Genomic DNA, 16,654 nt, shown 5'->3' with positions numbered 1-16,654 from the left:
GGTCCAATTGGACCAAGGGTGTGGTCTGATTGCTGACGTGTCCTAATTCGTGAGTCCGATTTTCTTGATCGGACAATCGGGCTAAGCATCCGATCGGACAGGGTTGGTCCGAATGTCTGAGTGGTCCGAGTCCCCAAATCGAACGGGTTGGTCCGATCGGACGGTTGTCCGAACGTCCGATTCTGAGAATTGGATACTGAATCGGGTGTCTGATTTTGCCGACTCTAACGCACTTTCGGGCATAAATTCGTCCAAAATCTTAAGATATCGATTATTATAGGCTGTAAGATTCAACATGAATGATGCTGGAGTGATGGGGAAGAGATCTATATACCTGGGGATTGCCGATAGCAACGTCACTCCTTGCACTGATCGATCGAAAGGGTCGCCCAAGATCTCTCTCTCTCTCTCTCTCTCTCTCTCTCTCTCTCACTCTCAGCTGGTTGCAAATGAGGATTCCCTTGCCCTTCAAGAACTTATAACCCTACTGGGGATGTTACCGATCACTCTCCTTGCGATTCCTACCCATTCAAATGAGCATTTTCTCCCTATTTTACAGCAGCAAACCCTATGCCTCTCGAGTGCGATTTCCTAACGTTAACCTACTCTAAATGCAACAAAGATCAAAAGCAAAACACTGAACTAATTTCTCCATATTTTCCAATCATCAAACAACCAAAATATCCCAAAATACTTACCTGTTTTGAAGATCAAAAACACCCAAACTTCCTACCTATCTCAAGCTCCATTTCGGGGATGAATCCCCTACTTCGATGCTCGATATGAGGCGTGTAAGTGCTTAAGCTTGAATCCGTTGGTCCTGGTACGGAACAAAATGTGGGAGCTTTCCCTTGACCGCCAAGACCCACGGACCGCTTATTGTTTCAAGCATTCCAAGCGAGCTCTAGTAGCTCTCTCTCACCTAGCCGATGCGCCGTCGATCCTACGAGTGTAGTGAGCTTACCTTGATGCTTGATGGAGTACCCTCCTCTCTCTTGCACTCCCGTAGCTCCACGATTCTTGATGCTAGATCAAGCATCCTCAAGCCTCCTCCATCTCCAAGCTCCATCCTCCATAGCTGCACGCACAAGAGAAGAGAAGAGAAAAAGAGAATAGGAGATAGTGAAGAGCTTCACCCTCTTGATCCCTCACTCCCACACACACTCACTCCCTCACACTCTCACACTCCCTCCCTCAAGAGCACACACAAGCAAGAAGGAGAGAAGAAGAGAGGAAGAAGAAGACTCTGTTTTCCACACACCAAAAGAATGAGCTTGTCATTCACTTTTCAACTTTATATACAAAGCCCTAAATCCTTTTTGGGCGGTCATCCCCTTTTCCCTTTTTTACATGGCCGACCGTAGCCTAGGCCCTTTTTCCCATTTCCCACCATTCTAATTTATCCTATTCCCAACTAATGCGTACACTTTGCACAGGAGCGAGCCTGGCTCTCTTTTACAAGGATTCGGGGGCGCTTCCACATTTTAATGGTGCGCCTTTTACTCTTTTGTTGTCTCGGGGCGACACCGAGACTTTCTGAGGGTCGTGCATGAACATTTAAATTTGCAGAGTCTGGTTACTGATCAAGGCGGCTTTTTCTGCTTTCATCCTGCACCTTTTTTTCTATTTCCTTTTTTTCCATTTTCCACTCCTCTATGCTATGGGAAACACGGTAATAGGTTTTATTCTACATATCTTGTGGCAGAGAAGGTGGTAGTTACAACCAAGCACAATGACGATGAGCAGTACATTTGGGAGTCTTAGGCCGACGGTTCCTTTACTATTACCCATGACTCTGGAGAGCCTCTAGGCAGGGGAACAAAGATTACTCTTTACTTGAAGGAAGACCAGCTTCAGTACCTTGATGAGAGGAGGTTGAAAGACTTGATTAAGAAACATTCTGAGTTCATTAGCTATCCCATCTCTTTTGTGGACTGAGAAGACCACCACGAAAGAGGTGTCGGATGATGAAGATAAAGAAGAGAAGGAAGAAAAATAAGAGGAGAGAGAAAGGAAGGATCAATGCGATCTGTCTTCTTCTAAAAAGTCTTCAATGCTGCCTGTTTTCTTCTTGGGAATGCCCACTGGTCACTCCAGTGCTCCCTCTAAGTGCTGCAGTGTCCTCCACTACAACCCTAGAATTTTTACCTCAATGTTGAAAAACGACCTGTCATTTTTGTATTTCTACCTCCAATTTTTGGGCCCAAGCTCCATTTAAGACTCCAAGAAAGGCTGCCACCTCTACCTACAGTACTCCTTGTGTACATGTGTGTCTGAGTAACTAGGGTTTCTGATTAAAAGGAGACTAGTTTTGAAAATGAGGAGAGAGAAAAGAAAGAATCTAAAAACTAAGCTCTGATACCAACTGTAATAAAGGAGACCTAGGAGAGAGAAGGAGAGAAGGGAGAGACTGTAGAGAGGAGAGAGAAAGAGGAAGAAGATGAGAGAAGAAGAGAGAGAAAGACTAAAGAAGAGAGAAAGACAAGAAGAGGAGAGAGAAATGGCTGGAAGCCATGGAAGGACACGAAAGAAGGTGAAGAAGGTGAAAGGACAGATGTATATTTATCAAATGGTACCCTAACCAGGTCCTTGTACACCTTAAATACCCCATCCGTGTAATCAAGTATTCGCATGTGCTATCCCTATGTTAACCCTGTGTAGGACCCTCTAATCCCATTCTTTACAAAATAGCTTTGTGAGATAATAAATATATATATATATTTCCAAAAGACTATTTTCTCTGTCTTTGTGTTGTGCCCTAGAAATTATGTGAAGAAACCTTTGATAACGGGTTAATTAACGAATCTGCTTTCATATATCATAACTTAATATGATAGGTAATTAGAAAACTAGAGAAAACCATTTGTGGAAAGTAGGTGTGCAAGATCCTTGATAGATCTATCCTACAGATGGGTAGTCTCGATAAGCTAGGAGCTTCTTTCAAGAGATTGAACAAAACATTAATTAGGAAAAATTAGGTAGAGTCGAGCATTGACTTACCTAGGGTCGGGTCTTTAAACCTTGATCGGAAATTATCTTAGGGGAAAGGTGCAGCGAATGTGCCCGAACTCCGTTAAGGTTCCTTGATTCCTAACAAGTTATTGGAAAAAAGAGTTGCACTCCATGAACCAAGGGTAACTACGATTGATGTAGTCAAATGAGAAGCCCTCGTGGGACACCTTTGATGGAGTTAGCTAATATATCAAGACCTTAGTTTTCAAATTAGGACCTCGAGCTTGCAGGGTGATCCTGCTGGGAATGGTTGGTACTTTCCGTTCCATGGTGGACTATGGGAAACCTAGATGATAGACCCCATGTATTCTCGCGAGTGCCGGGTGAAGTTGTTTAGGATAGTTTCCCAATGAACCACTAAAACATGCTACCAAGGAATTGTTAGGTAAGCACGTGAGAGGTGGTTAGCACTTTTTGAGAAACTGCCCTAATGTCAAATGCAATATATGTGGGAAGTGTGGCCATCTAGTTAGTACTTGCTAGAGTAAGATCAGCTCTCTTTAGCAAGGGAGTAAGGAGCCATGTCTAATTAACCATTGAGCATAAGGGAATAACCTTTAGCAGGATGAGGGACCAAAGAAAATTGTAACGTGTCCACTTGTATCTTTAGGACACGTCTTAGCAATCCATCAGAAAGGATGTCTAGAAAGCTCCGCCCAGCACTCGCATGGAATGTTACGGAATTTGCGATCTAGGGCTTTCTACATCTGCCACATAGCGAAAGTATTCCAATCGTTCCCACTTAGGATCGACCTAACTTAGGCTTTTCCTTATTGGTCATTTCCTAATGGCAACTAGCATATCGGACCCAAGTGAACTACTTTACGCAGAAACGCCAGGTCCGAAGCGGATTCACGTTGCACTTGGTTCAAGAAGAATGGGAAACGAGAGGGATGCAAAGCTCAACCTCTCTGCCATAAGGCATAGTCTCATTCCGTTCCCCTAAAACAACGTAAATCAAGTTCAATCATAACTCTAGGTCAACGCTTTGGTTGTTCCTGTTCTTTGGCGATCTTCCTGCTGTCCATCGTGATTTGAGAAAAGTTCCCGGCCAACCGGGACCACCCATCCATAGGACGGCGGACCTATGGCCCATCCTTCGCACTTTCCTCGGGTTTGTTTTAGTTACTTAATTACCTAACACATTAGTTGGACATGAAACAATTAGCTTCTTTAACTAACCCATTAAGCACTCGTTCTTTCACGTAATCTTATCACTTGACATAGAAAAAACAATATTAGACAAGTTCCTTATTAACAGGTTATCATATTTATCTTTGAAGTACAAAGAGTCCAGCCTGTAGGCTTATCCACAATCCGCTCGAAGGCTATCCAGCAATCCACAAGGATCACTATCCAAGTTTCCGCCCGTAGACTAGTATGCGAGCCTCAAGATCCAATCCCGAGTCACGTTAGCCTCTTCTGCAGGGCCCAGAAGGCAAGGGATTTACGGCCAGAGCCCCCTTGACACCCAAGCATCCTCCTGCTCCAAGTAGCGCTCAACAGAGAAACCTCTCGCAGCAGGTTTGGTCCACTTGCCCGGCATGGTTAACAACCCCCTTGGTTAGGGTCAGGCAGGCAGTCGGGGGTAACTGAAGCTGCCTCTCCCTTCAGGACATCAACCTGAAGTATAGATATCCAATTATCGTTTAATTCATTGATCAAATAAAGCCAAACAGTGCTCTAGAATCTGTAGCAAGCACAAACATTTCCATTGATCATTTTTTATTGGCAAACTGCTAAGGAATGAATCCTTCCTTTCGAATGCATCCAGCACTCGATCTGAGATGACTTGCAACTTGGCAAGATCCCCTATATCCTGGGTTAGGGCGTACCCTATTAACCCAACTTGGTCAAACCTTAAGTTCATTGGTTACTTCAGTTTATCGGCTAGTCTTTAGTTTCCAATCAATCTTCTTTACTCAAGAAAGACCACTAAATTAGGATGATTATTCATCCTCTTGCAAGATAACTTGCGTAAGGACATGCCAACTTCATTGCGAGAACTTGGCCATTCCCTTGTGATCCAATCACAAGATTATGTGACTCCGCACTTGTTGTGCAAGTGCCGCATCGAACTATGAGACAATGGAGTCACGAAACAATCTGTTTCAGGTTACTAGGCTGACGTCGTTAGACGTAGGGTTTCCAAGTTTCATCTTGTAAGATTCTTAGGGATAAACCCTAGTTCACTTTCCAATTATGTTGCACTATTCCCTACATTTCAGCGAAAGTGGGCAAGTATTTAAGGTACAGGAGTTTAAGTTTTGCAATACGTACAATTAGGTCACGTATTAATTTTCTAGTGAATTTCTTGGAATTCAACTCTTTCTAAACGAGTACTCCATGGTTTAGGTGTTTTAGGTTCATACCAATTTGGTTAACTCTAGAAAATAATTACGTGATCATTTACACATGACTCGTTATCTATGCGTAAATTAATTTTTCAACCTTAACTTATCGATTTAAGGTCATGCATAGGTTAGGTTAATTCCAATTAATCTTCCTATACTTTTGCAAACAAAATTCATGCTAAACAAGCAACCTTTTACTTGATAATTTATGTAGTTGACAAATGATATTTTCCTAGTGTTTATGCATCGTAAGAATCATTTCATGTGAGCAAGCTCTAGCAAGGAGCTTGCTGGACATTCTATTCCCCTCTCCCCCTCTAGCACGACCATCGGCTAGGGGGGGAGATAAGAAAAAAAAATTCCATTATCCTTAATAAATTTTCAAAATGCTACATCATTATCCCATTACCTAAAAAGGAGGTTCATGCGTGAATTGCAGTGTTTGATATATTACATTCTCTCCCCCTTAGAGGAATCGAGATGTCCTCATCTCGAGATAAACTAGGGATATTGATGGTTGAGAGTGCTTTCGTCTACCCAAGTGGCATCCTCTTCGGGATAATCTTTCCACTAGATGAGGCATTCTCTCAAGGTTATGGATCTCAATTTTCTCTCCCTAACATCTAAGATCCTGTCAGGCCTTAGTTCAAGGATGTTGAGATATCGAGCTTCACTCGTGATACGCCAGGGTGACCGTTGTGTATTTATGTCACCGACTTGTCAGTTGCAGACGCGGTTGGTACACCGCCGATGAATAATAGCTACATGATAGCTATCCTTATCTACTCTAGTTCGTGGCTCAGTTAGTATGCCACCTTAGTTAGTTGAGTTTGGTTTGAGACCCATATAGAGGGTTCTTCTATTTCTTTGTACTTGAGTTCTTTTGGCTTACACAACTAAGAAGAGGAAAACTGTTTTCAGCCTCCACCCTTGTGTGTCTTCCCCCATTGTGCAAGCAAGAAAGCTTCAAGCGAGACTCCTTCCTTCTCTCCCACAATCTTGACATGGTATCAGAGCCTTGTTCGTGGTAAGGAGCTCAAGAAAGCAAGCCAAGCTCGCGGTGTTCTGGTAAGAGGAGCAGTGTTGCTTTCATCTTCTATTTTGGGAGCAGATCTCTGCAGGTAGCACAGCCGAAAAGTGCAGGAGTGCATTGTCTCAGGTTGAGACGCCCTTCGCGGTGAAGCAAGAGGGCAGTATATGCTGCGGGGGAGGGCTTTAGGCCTTGGCGACCTTGTTTTTTTTATTTGAGGCCATTTCGGGGCCTGTTTTGGAGGCGGAAGTTTTCTGCACGCACTCAGGAAAAGGCCCAGTTTTATGCTGTGCAGCCACTGTTCTACAGGTCGGTGAATAGTTACTATAAAAATTGCATTGTATGCTTGTGCGCAGAGACATTGGGAGTTACAGAATCATCCCTGTTGCCTGTTGATGCAAAATCGTCACTAGGAAGTGACTGTGTGGTCAAATACCACTTTCGCCAGTTTTGCAGATTTTCCCTTGTGAGGGTGAAGCTGTGGTTTTTGCAGTGACAGAATTTTTTGCAGTCTTCTGTAATGGCATCTGATTCTCTTTCACAGATTGTCACTGAAAAGCTTGACAAGAATAACTTCCAAGCATGGAAGTTTAGAATGACGAATTTCCTTATGGGAAAAGGATATTGGGAATTTGTTGCAGGAAATGAAGAAGAACCAGTTCTTCCTGATGTTCCCAATCAATAGCAAATGCAGGCATTTAAAGCATGGCATGAGAGAGCCAGGAAAGTTATGTATTGGCTGTCTATCAGCATTTCAGACTCTATGATTGTGCATATTCAAGATGCAAGTACGCCAAAGGAGGCATGGGATACTTTGTCAAAAATGTATAGCACAAATACGCAAGCCAGGAAAATGCAGCTCAAGCAAGAGTTGCATAATGTGCAAAGAGAAAATATGAGCATCAATGACTACCACATGAAGGTGAAGAAGATTGCAGATGCACTTGCTTCCATTGGGTCACCAGTGGAAGATGATGATTTAGTTTCTGTGACCTTGAATGGTCTAGGAAAGGATTATGCACAGTTTCGGACATCCATTTCAGTTCGTGAAACATTTCCTGATTTTGAGGAGCTGATTGCTCTTCTAATTTCTGAGGAGCAAAGAAATGGTGGTGCATCTTCTTCAGGAGGAACTTCAAAAGAAGCTGTCTTCTACTCAAATGCTGGAAGAGGTAGAGGCAGAGGTAGAGGAGGCCGATATGGAGGCCATGGTAGAAATCAGAATATACAGCAAACTCAAGAAAACCAGTCCTATGGAGGAGGACGTGGTAACTCTAGAGGCAGGGGGAGCCAAAGAGGTCGTGGTGGATGGCAAAGAGGCCAAAATGCAAACAGTAATGTTGAATGCTACTATTGTGGTAAAATGGGTCATATGGCTAAAGACTGCTATAAAAAGCAGAATGACATCATGAATGGAAAACTGCAACAAGGAAATTATGCATCCTCTAGTAGACAAGGTGATGACAGAAATGATCATTTGTTTATGGTGCAACACATGAACAATTCTGTGACAAGTGCAGAAGAAAGCAACGATGTATGGTATGTTGACTAAGGTGCATCAAACCACATGACAGGTCATGCAGAATGGATGGAGGATGCAAGGAAAATGGAAAAACCAGGATTTGTGGAGATTGGTGATGATACTGCACATCCTATTGTGCAGATTGGAAAAATTCCATTGTCTATGCAGGATGGGAAAAAGAAATACCTGTCCGATGTATTTCATGTCCCGAATATCACCAAGATCTCCTAAAAGCGAGAGAGTACCCTTATCTTTCACAAATTTAGATGCATTAGAGGATTCTTTTGGTAGAGATTTCATCAAGTGATGAATCAAGAGAGGGGTCCACTACAAAATATGTCTACCAGGTGACTTTCAATGATCCCATAGAAGCTCAAGAAAAAATCAGAGATGCAGATGTGATTGAGCTAGATCTTTGTATCTTGGATGAGCCATGAGTGATTAAATTAGGATTTTTGCTTAGTATATATTAGAGGAAGGACTATGTGTCCTTGATCCAAAAATTTTGTGACATTTTTTCCTGGAGCTATGATGAGCTGAGGGATATTCCTCCTAGTTTGGTTAACCATAATATTCCCCTAAAGGAAGGTATTTGTTATATTTGACAAAAAGTGAGGCATATATCTTTTGAGCTAAGGGATGAACTATTTGAGGAGCTACAAAAATTGCATAGTGTTGACTTGATACTTCCTATAAAACAAATGGAGTGCTATTCACAAGTAGTTATTAGGAAAAATAAGAATAATCAAATCTGGCCTTGCATAGATTTTAGGGAGCTCAATAAATAGATGATCAAAGATTACTATCCACTACCATTCACTCATCAAATTTTATATCACCTAGTGTGGGGATATCTATTCATTTATGGACTACTTTGTCCATTATAACCAAATGGCTATCACCACAGAGGAAAACAAATTGAAAACAATATTTTTCATTGTATTTGGTACCTTTGCGCATCATGTTATGGCTTTTGGATTATGTAATGTGCCAAGATCCTAGCAACGTACGAGTGATAAAACTTTTGGTGATATTTTCCCAACAGAGGTAAAAGTCTTTATTGGTGGCCTGGGGGCAACCACCACAAGGGAAAAGACAATTGATTATTTTGAGAAAATGTTTTAGTGGTGCATGCAGTTCTACATTTCTCTTAACCTAAGGAAATGTGTCTTTGGAGTACCCTACAGATTGTTGTGTGGCCATGTGGTTAGCTAGCCTGGTATTGCAACTAAACCTGAAAAGATAAAGGTTGTTGTTACAATGAGTCTACTACATACTCCTAAAGAAGTGCACAGCTTTCTATCGTCAGTTAGATATTATTGATGATTTATTAATGCACTGGCTGAGAGAACATTGCCATTAAGGAATCTATTGTCCCTTAACTATCTATTTGTTTGGAGTGATCCATGTCAAGTATCCTTCAAGGATGTGAAGAAGAAATTAGCAAAAGTTTTAGTTTCAAAAGCACCTAAAAGGGATGATATATTTTATATATTTTCAGTGGCTACAATGTATAGTATGAGCTAAGCCATAGAAGTTGCAGGGCATTGTTAAATGTCTTCTGGATTTTAGGGAGATAAAGGAAGTCTTGGATGAAGGTAGTGACCTCAAGGGTCTATTCAAAATTGATATGACCTCCATTCCATCTTGGTATGGTGCCATAACGCACTATCTATGCAAAGGAGAGGCTGGAGCTACTTTGCTAAAGGATGAAAAGAGAAAAATTATGTAGAAACCCTTGAAATTTGCCTTGATTGTAGGAACACTATATTGGCAAGGGGTCAATGAGGTTTATTGTTGATGTCTTATGCCCAATGAGGTTTTGTTTATCTTAGAAGAGTGTCCTGACTCTGCTCGTGGAGGGTGCTTTTCTGGATAATTGACTACACAGAAAGCTTTGAGAGTTAGATATTAGTAGCAATCAATTTTCCAAGATGTATTTGTGTATGTTAAGAGTGTTGAGATATCGAGCTCCACTCGTGATACGCCAGGGTGACCGTTGTGCATTTATGTCACCGACGTGTTAGTTGCAGATGCGGTTGGTACACCGCCCATGAATAATAGCTACATGATAGCTATCCTTATCTACTCTAGTTCGTGGCTCAGTTAGTATGCCACCTTAGTTAGTTGAGTTTGGTTTGAGACCCATATAGAGGGTTCTTCTATTTCTTTGTACTAGAGTTCTTTTGGCTTACACAACTAAGAAGAGGAAAACTGTTTTCAGCCTCCACCCTTGTGTGTCTTCCCCCATTGTGCAAGCAAGAAAGCTTCAAGCGAGACTCCTTCCTTCTCTCCCACAATCTTGACATGGTATCAGAGCCTTGTTCGTGGTAAGGAGCTCAAGAACGCAAGCCAAGCTCGCGGTGGTCTGGTAAGAGGAGCAGTGTTGCTTTCATTTCCTGTTTTGGGAGCAGATCTCTGCAGGTAGCACAGCCGGAAATTGCAGGAGTGCATTGTCTCAGGTTGAGACGCCCTTCGCGGTGAAGCAAGAGGGCAGTATATGCTGCGGGAGAGGGCTTTAGCCCTTGGCGACCTTGTTTTTTTGATTTGAGGCCATTTCGGGGCCTGTTTTGCAGACGGAAGTTTTCTGCACGCACTCAAGAAAAGGCTCAGTTTTATGCTGTGCGACCACTGTTCTACAGGTCGGTGAAAAGTTACTGTAGAAATTGCATCGTATGCTTGTGCGCAGAGACATTGGGAGTTTCAGAATCATCCTTGGTTCCTGTTTATGCAAAATCGTCACTAGGAAGTGACTGTGTGGTCAAATACCACTTTCGCCAGTTTTGCAGATTTGCCCTTGTGAGGCTGAAGCTGTGGTTTTTGCAGTGACAGAATTTTTTGCAGACTTCTGTAATGGCATCTGATTCTCTTTCACAGATTGTCACTGAAAAGCTTGACAAGAACAACTTCCAGGCATGGAAGTTTAGAATGACGAATTTCCTTATGGGAAAAGGATATTGGGAATTTGTTGCAGGAAATGAAGAAGAACCAGTTCTTCCTGATGTTCCCAATCAACAACAAATGCAGGCATTTAAAACATGGCATGAGAGAGCCAGGAAAGTTATGTATTGGCTGTCTATCAGTATTTCAGACTCTATGATTGTGCATATTCAGGATGCAAGTACGCCAAAGGAGGCATGGGATACTTTGTCAAAAATGTATAGCACAAATACGCAAGCCAGGAAAATGCAGCTCAAGCAAGAGTTGCATAATGTGCAAAGAGAAAGTATGAGCATCAACGACTACCACATGAAGGTGAAGAAGATTGCAGATGCACTTGCTTCCATTGGGTCGCCAGTGGAAGATGATGATTTAGTTTCCGTGACCTTGAATGGTCTAGGAAAGGATTATGCACAGTTTCGGACATCCATTTCAGTTCGTGAAAGATTTCCTGATTTTGAGGAGTTGATTGCTCTTCTAATTTCTGAGGAACAGAGAAATGGTGGTGCATCTTCTTCAGGAGGAACTTCAAAAGAAGCTGTCTTCTACTCAAATGCTGGAAGAGGTAGAGGCAGAGGTAGAGGAGGCCGATTTGGAGGCCGTGGCAGAAATCAGAATATGCAGCAAACTCAAGAAAACCAGTCCTATGGAGGAGGACGTGGTAACTCTAGAGGCAGGGGGAGCCAAAGAGGTCGTGGTGGATGGCAAAGAGGCCAAAATGCAAACAGTAATATTGAATGCTACTACTGTGGTAAAATGGGTCATATGGCTAAAGACTGCTATAAAAAGCAGAATGACATCATGAATGGAAAACTGCAACAAGGGAATTATGCATCTTCTAGTAGACAGGGTGATGACAGAAATGAGCATTTGTTCATGGTGCAGCACATGAACAATTCTATGACAAGTGCAGAAGAAAGCAATGATGTATGGTATGTTGACTCAGGTGCATCAAACCACATGACAGGTCATGCAGAATGGATGGAGGATGCAAAGAAAATGGAAAAACCAGGATTTGTGGAGACTGGTGATGATACTGCACATCCTATTGTGCAGATTGGAAAAATTCCCTTGTCTATGCAGGGTGGGAAAAAGAAATACCTGTCCGATGTATTTCATGTCCCGAATATCACCAAGAATCTGGTTTCAGTTGGTCAAATGGTTGAACAGGGCTTGCAGGTCAGATTTAATCCTCATGGATGTTTTGTTGAGGATATGAAAAATAAAGGTCGCTTGATAGCAAAAGGAAAGAAGAAGGGAAGAATGTTTACGTTGGATGCAGACATGTCTGAATTGAGTGCAGCAATGTTTGCACATGGGACCGGTGTAGTTGCAGATATTGATATCTGGCATAAACGCATTGGTCATGTTAATGTGCAGCGACTTAAATCAATGCAGGCCCAAAATATTGTTGCAGGATTGCCAAAATTCAAGGTTGCAGAAATGCATAAGGTATGTGAAGCCTGTCAGTTTGGAAAACAGGCAAGGAAACCATTTCCTAGACATGTTCAAGAGAGTGAGAAGCCATTGGAATTAATCCACTCTGATGTGTGGACTACTAAAGCTGCATCTCTTGGAGGCTGTCATTATTTTGTCACTTTTATTGATGACTATAGCAGAAAAGTTTGGGTGTATTTTATGAAAAAGAAAAGTGAAGTTTTTGGGCATTTCAAAACCCTTAAAGCTATGGCTGAAAAAGAAACAGGTCTGCAAATAAAATGCCTGAGGTCAGATGGAGGGGGAGAGTACCTCTCAAATGAGTTTGCAAAGTTCTTGCAGGAGCATGGCATAAAGCAGCAATATTCATGCAGTTATACCCCACAACAAAATGGAATTGCAGAAAGGAAAAACAGGCATATTGGAGAGGTATCTCGTGCCATGCTCAATGAAAAAGACTTGCCAGATTTTTATTGGGCTGAAGCAGTTGCTACAGCAGTCTACATAATGAACAGGACTCCCACTGCAGCAATACATGGAATGACTCCAGAGGAGAGGTATACTGGTAGGAAACCAGATATTTCTCATTTGAAAATTTTTGGTTGCATTGCCTATGTACATGTGCCAGATGAGCTGAGATCCAAGTTGGATCCAAAAGCTGAGAAATGCATCTTTATTGGTTACTCTCTGCAGCAAAAAGGGTATAGATGCTATAACCCTTCTACTCGTAAGTTTACAGTGAGCAGAGATGTTGTTTTTGATGAGATGAGTAGCTGGTATAAACCAGTAAATGTGATTGATGATGTAGATGCACAAAATGGTAATGCTGCACAAAATTCACAGCAGCAGTCACAAAATATTAGTGGACCTGGAGCGTCCTCTAGCAGTGGTTCACATTCTTCGCCATGGACAGGCAGATTGAGATCAGGAGATTCTTCTCAAAGCAATGCAGATAGTGGTATGCAGGTATCACGAAAAGGAAAAGAGAAAGTTGATCAGCCCATGTTTGATGTGAATGCAGGTCACTCTTATGTGGATGGTGAATCCAGTGGCTCAGAGCAGAGCATTGATGATGAGTTGGGTATTCCTTCTATTGTTACACCTGGAGTAAGGAAGACCAGGGATGTTTTGAGAGCACCTGGGAGTGAACCCACTTTGCGCAGGTCTACCAGAGTTAGGTATCCTGTGGATAGGCTGAAATATGATGGATTTACAGCCATTCACTATGCATATATGGTCAAAGTGATACAGGAACCAGAACCCACATCTTTTGAGCAAGCCATGGGAAAAGAAAAATGGGAGAAAGCCATGGATGAAGAAATGGATGCCTTGGAAGCAAATGCTACATGGGAGTTAGTACCTTTGCCTAAAGGTAAGAATGCAATTGGCTGTAAGTGGGTTTATAAGGTGAAGCACAATGCAGATGGTTCTGTGAACAGATACAAGGCAAGATTAGTAGTCAAGGGGTATGCACAAACATATGGCATTGACTATGAAGAAACATTCAGTCCCGTTGCAAGGATGGCAACTGTAAGAGCAGTCATTGCTATGGCTGCATCAAAGGGATGGTCTTTACATCAGATGGATGTAAAGAATGCCTTCTTGCATGGTGATTTGCAAGAAGAGGTCTATATGGAGCAGCCACCAGGTTATGTGCATGCTGTTCATCCTGAGTTTGTTTGCAGGTTGAAGAAAGCCTTGTATGGCTTGAAGCAAGCACCTAGAGCATGGTCTGACAAGATAGGACAGTATCTTGTCACTATTGGCTTTCAGATTTCCAAGGCAGATTTCTCACTTTATGTGAGAAAAACAGAGAAAGGTATTATGCTGCTTGTCATTTATGTTGATGATTTGATTATGACAGGTGACAGTGATGAAGATATCCTTCATGTGAAAATGCTATTGAAGCAGAAGTTTGAGATGAAGGATTTGGGAGAGCTGCGTTATTTCTTGGGCATTGAGGTGATTAGATCACCAAGTGGGATACAGCTCTTGCAGAGGCAGTATGGATTGGACATGCTGTCCAAATATGGGATGACAGGCTCTAAGCCTATTTCAGTTCCTTTGGAGCAAAATGTGAAGCTGAGCACAGATGCAGGTGAGCTTCTAGAAGACCCTACTATGTACAGACGCATAGTAGGAAGTTTGATTTATATGACTATTACCAGGCCAGATTTGAGCTATGCTGTTGGATTGGTAAGTCAGTTTATGCAGGCTCCAAGGAAACCACATTTGGATGCGGCTAGACGCATACTTAGGTATGTGAAGTCCACATTGCAGTGTGGACTATTTTATGAGACTGGGGTTCAGATACAGTTGCATGGATACACTGATGCTGATTGGGCTGGTAGTATTTCTGATAGACGATCTACCAGTGGATATGTATTCTCTTTTGGGAGTGCTGCAGTCACTTGGAGCAGCAAGAAACAGCCTACAGTTGCCTTGTCGAGCACAGAGGCTGAGTACAGGGGTGCAGCAATGGCTGCATGTGAGGTAGCTTGGTTGCATAAGCTACTTTATGATATGCATCAGTCTACAGATGGGCCAGTTGTCATTTATTGTGACAACATGAGTAGTATACACTTGGCAAATAACCCAGTCTATCATGCTAGAACAAAGCACATTGAGGTGCATTATCACTATGTGCGAGAGAGGGTTTTACTAGGCCTTATTGATCTAGTTTATGTCAGCACAGAGGATCAGGTAGCTGACATATTCACGAAGGCATTGGGCGCAGAGAAGTTGCGCAAGTTCAGAGACCTGCTTGGTGTGCAGGAATTGGGATTGAGCTCGAGGGGGAGTGTTGAGATATCGAGCTCCACTCGTGATACGCCAGGGTGACCGTTGTGCATTTATGTCACCGACGTGTTAGTTGCAGATGCGGTTGGTACACCGCCCATGAATAATAGCTACATGATAGCTATCCTTATCTACTCTAGTTCGTGGCTCAGTTAGTATGCCACCTTAGTTAGTTGAGTTTGGTTTGAGACCCATATAGAGGGTTCTTCTATTTCTTTGTACTAGAGTTCTTTTGGCTTACACAACTAAGAAGAGGAAAACTGTTTTCAGCCTCCACCCTTGTGTGTCTTCCCCCATTGTGCAAGCAAGAAAGCTTCAAGCGAGACTCCTTCCTTCTCTCCCACAATCTTGACAAAGAGATATGATAAATGTCAGAGGCATAACTCTGATACCACTTGTCAAGAAGTGAACTAGAGAGAGAGAAAGAGGAGAGAGAAGAATCCAAAAGAGAGAAGTGCAGAAGTAAGAGAAATAGTGATGAGGAGAGAGAAATACAGGAAACACAAAGAATCCATTGAAGCTGAGAGCAAGGTAATGAGAAGAAGGACGGTAATGTATTAATGTGTCAAAATATAAGAAAAATTACATGTCCCCTCTTTTTATACCAATGTTAGTGTGACATGGCATCAATATTATTTACACACTAAATCCTTATTCGTCCCAGCTTCTTACATGTGTGGTGTTTGTAGACATTAAAATTCCTCTCGTACACCATTGCCTTTCCATTATAGTCAAGAGGTCCCATTACTATGATGGGACATGAAGAAGAGCCACTTGTAGCTCTAGAGAATACCAACATGTGGATGCAAGCCTTCATCTTACTATGAGGAGGAATGAATTCCATATTGGTACAATAGATTAGGAGGCTTACATCAAAGATCATGATGCCAACATTGTTCAAATGAGTCTGCTTGGGGTGTTTATGCTCATGTACCAATGCCCACACACTAAAATTAGGCTATTGTTAGGGTTCTTTATTTTTATCCTTATTGTTTTGGATTTTGATAGCTAGGTATGTCAATAACACAAAAAACATTTTACATGTAGGGATATGCCTCTCTAGTTGCTGATGAGGATGTCATCTATGGTGGAGATGCTTGTCATTCTCACATACTACATTCTTAGGAAATCAAACAACTACAAATAGATGTCTTGCAATAGTCTTTTCCTCCCCCAGCCTTGAGAGCAAGACTCATGGTGGTAACTCTATATTGGCCAATTGTCTATGATCTCTAGTACATATATATAATTGCAGATACTATGGACGATAGGAAGAACAATTGCTTCTTAGAGATGGAGAGGTTTTTAGATTTTTTGGGAACTCCTTAAATGATATCTCCTTCTAGCATTCCAAATGAAGGATGTCACCTATTCATTACAAGGGATCTCCAAGTTCCACCACATTCAAAGGTTACCCTTATGTGCATCTATAGACCCATATAAAGATGGGGTTCTTGGAATCACATGACATGCTACATCCCTAGCATGAGCACTATGGTTCATGTCTCAATGCATCGTCTCTTTCAAATAGAGATATTAGTCATGCAAAGAACTAAAGAC

General features: G+C 42.1%; 1 pseudogene; it reads left to right on the top strand.

Moving 5' to 3' along the window:
• The window catches only part of LOC148018789 (heat shock protein 81-1 pseudogene), a 41,984-nt pseudogene extending 39,985 nt beyond the window's left edge, over positions 1–1,999 (top strand).
• The last annotated feature ends 14,655 nt before the right edge of the window (positions 2,000–16,654 follow it).

This window comes from Lygodium microphyllum, chromosome 20 (assembly GCF_053477565.2).
Source record: "Lygodium microphyllum isolate KBCC chromosome 20, Lygodium_microphyllum_v1.1.10, whole genome shotgun sequence".
Lineage (NCBI taxonomy): Eukaryota > Viridiplantae > Streptophyta > Polypodiopsida > Schizaeales > Lygodiaceae > Lygodium > Lygodium microphyllum.
This window is presented reverse-complemented; position numbering and strand designations above follow the sequence as displayed.